Source organism: Corapipo altera, unplaced genomic scaffold (assembly GCF_003945725.1).
Source record: "Corapipo altera isolate COAL_440 unplaced genomic scaffold, ASM394572v1 165, whole genome shotgun sequence".
NCBI classification, from domain to species: domain Eukaryota; kingdom Metazoa; phylum Chordata; class Aves; order Passeriformes; family Pipridae; genus Corapipo; species Corapipo altera.
Genome location: NW_020884954.1, coordinates 2,535,913 through 2,539,145, shown reverse-complemented (window position 1 = coordinate 2,539,145; position 3,233 = coordinate 2,535,913). Strand labels below are relative to the sequence as shown.

Here is a 3,233-nt window from a genome sequence, read left to right as displayed (position 1 = left end):
AGAACCCGATTCTCTCCCCACAGCGCCGCCCCCGCCGCCATCTTGTGGCGAGAGAGCGGCGCGGGGCGGGCGCGAACGGGGCCGGGGAGAGCGGGCGGGGGAGGCACCGCGCGGAACGAGTTCGTCGCACCAAATGCGTTTTATTGTGCCGAACACACCGATGCTGGGTGGGCGTTGCTCTGAAAAAGAAATCTGCAGGCTGCTAACGCGCAGTACTTCCACAGGGCAAAGCCACGTAAAGTTGGAAGTGGGAGAGAATCGGGTTCTTGGTAATCTTAGAGTTGGAAAGGTCGCTGCGATATCGGTGCCGTGGATTTCTGCAGTTCAGGACTTTTTTGCCTTTTTCCGGGAAACTCTCTGCAGTGCTCGCTTGGGCACAGGAGTAAAAGGTCTTTTGCACCAGCCTTATTCAGAACACTTACCACCTAAGGAGCCTTTCTGCTGTGCCTTTTGCAATCGGACATGTCTATTGGCCTTATTAGCCACCAGCGTGCTTGTCACAAATGTGGATAGAGCCTTTCCCAAATCTCCGTTCGCGAAGCCCAGCCATGATGATTCAGAATGCTACAGTGGCAAAAGTAGCTGAGATTTTAATTCACTCTGTTAGAAAGCCCAAGGATTTATTAATCTCATGGTTTCTTCCCAACAAACCCCGGTTACTGCTGCGTGCTTGAATTTCTGGACACGTGAGCAGTTTGCCATCATCACAAAAGATGAAGTCAAGCTCCCCAATTTGGGGAAACTGCAGGTGTCCACACATCCAGCATGGGCTGGATGACAGGCCCTTCCCTGGGAAAATACAGATCAACTGAAATGGTCCGGTGGAGAGCCACTAAAATGGGCAGGGGTGCATGTCACTGTGAGAAAAGTGTGGGGGAACTAGGCACACAGCCTGGACAAGGGAAGATGAGGTTAATACATGGAAAAAAGTTGCCCCATGATATCAGGCAGGCAGTGGAGCAGGTTGCCTAATGAAGGTGTGCAGGCTCCATCCTTGAGAGATTTTAGGACCCAGCTGCAGAAAATGCTGAGCTGCCTTCTCTGATCCCAGAGGTGGTCCTGCTTGCAGCAGGGGGTTGGACTGAAGATCTCCCGAGCTGCCATCTAACCAGAGCGATTCTGTGGGAGCCTCAGGTTCTTCTGCAATGGGAAGTACATGGTTATGTCTTTTTCTGTGTTAGGCACAACCTTAAAACAAAATTTACCTGCAGATTTCAATTCTCAGCTTACAATATATTAAAAAAAATTCTAACAAGGCTTTCTAAAACATTTGTTTCACATTTACTTTGATCTTTAAGAAAGTGTTTACTGAATTAGTCTGATGAGTCTTGTCTTAACGTCAAACACCTCCTTGTAGAGTGCTCTCACAGTCAGAACTGTCCATCCCCTAACAGCTCCTCCTGGCCAAACCAGACAGACTTAAAGATGTCCCATCACTCTCTTAGCAGATCGCCAGGGCTCCCACTACTGAATATGTTAAATAACAGGGCTACCCCACCACCTCCCAGTCCTTGCCTGTCCCTTCTGAAGAGTTCACCACCATCCATTGCACCACTCCAGTTGTGCCAGTCATCCCACCATGTCCCCATGATGGCAACTATGCCATAGTTTTCCTGTTGCACCGTGGCTTCCAGGTCCTTCTGTTTGCTGCCCATGCTGTGGGCATTGGGGTAGATGCACTTCAGGGGGCTTTATTGATCCCAATGCCTTTTTGGGGAGAGAAGCTCCAGTTCCTGAGTGACCATTCTCAGGAGCTTCCACGGTTTCTAGCACATCAGTAACACCTTCATCCTTGCTGTTGCATGGATCTCCATTCCCTACCTCTACTGAGATGGCAGACTGAAGGACCTCGCTAGCACACAGTCCCTCAACACTGGCGTGTCACCCCCAGGATTATCTCCAGTGACCTGATTTTATCCCCTCCCCCCTTCAAATCCAGTTTAACTCTCACCCAACATGCCCTGCTAACTCCTGTGCAAAGATCCTATTCTCCTCAGAGACAGGGATGTGACAGCACCCTTGGTGTCGGCTAAACCAACCCACGATCAAAAACCCCAACATTCTGCTGCTGGGGCAGCGTGAGGAGCAGCAAAGATGCTCAGCACTGACTGAAACATCCAGGGGTTATCAATGCTCCATCCAGCACAAGTCCAAAACACAGTCTCAGGGAAGAAATGGAACTCTTCCTCCCTGCCCAATGCAGCACATTCTCCACCCCTTATTCTATGCCACGTACATCCTGCTCAGGTCCCACACTATCCAATACCCACCACCACCGTTTGCTATCATACACAGGTATCATTCCCTTTGTCTGTGGACCACTCCTGTGAAATGTCCATAAAATGTCCAGAAAATGTCCACAAATGTTCACAAAATCATAGAATCACAGAATGTTTGGGTTGGGAGGGACCTTTAAGTCATCTTGTTCCAACCCCGTGCCATGGGCAGGGATACCTTCCACTAGATCAAGTCGCTCCAAGCTCCACCCAACACTGAACACTTCCGGGGATGGGGCATATACCTGCTCCAGTGTGGCCTTCTCCATGGCTGCAGTCCTTCCAGGGGTGTACCCGCTCTGTTGTGAGTTTATCCATGGTCACACACCTCAGGGTGCTCCAGCATGACTTCCTGCACAGCCACGGATGCTTCAGGATGTACCTTGGGCCACATTCCCTTCAGAGATGCTCCTGCTGCAGCACAGACATATCCATGGCCACAGACATCTTGGGGTTTCTTGCTCCCACGTGGACACATCCACAGGTCACAGTAAGCAGAAGCAGCCACTAATGGGAACAAGACTAATTTACAGTAAGGTGAGCACAGAAGCTCTGTGGTTTTGCTTTCCCTTCCTCCTTGGCCTCCAGGGCTGCCCTGTACAGGCTCTCTCCTCACAGTGGAGCTTTCTCCTCGTCCCAGGGCTCCCCAAGAGGACAGTGTCTCCTTCCTCTCACCAGGGTCCCCCCCAGCTGGATTCCTGCCCCCAAGCAGGGGCAGTGCCGCTTGCCCACTCACGCTCCCCCCACTACAGTAAATCCTCTGTGTGCCATCCCAGCAAGATGCAAGACCCTTCCATGTCCCCAGCACCTCCAGCTCTCATCTCCTGACCCCTCATCACCCACGGGTATCCCCCCACATTTGGCTGTTGTCCATCTCCCACTGGCTGATAGGGCCTCTTGTCTTGGGAGGACCCTGCTCCCGAGGGACATGGACCCTGCTCCTGAGGGACAGGAACC

The 3,233-nt window shown here is 51.7% G+C and overlaps 1 protein-coding gene across 3 annotated transcripts in view; it reads right to left on the bottom strand.

Moving 5' to 3' along the window:
* Positions 1-588: 588 nt before the first annotated feature.
* Positions 589-3,233, bottom strand: part of IL18BP (interleukin 18 binding protein) — a 7,019-nt gene continuing 4,374 nt past the window's right edge. For 2 of the 3 annotated variants that reach the window (XR_003530924.1, XR_003530926.1), the window contains 2 exons: positions 2,522-2,783; positions 589-1,140 (listed from right to left, as the gene is read on the bottom strand). The gene's annotated coding sequence lies outside the window, so the exon portion shown is untranslated. Of the gene's footprint in view, positions 1,141-2,521; positions 2,799-3,233 lie in introns of all 3 variants that reach the window. The other variant, XR_003530925.1, reaches the window with a different exon arrangement.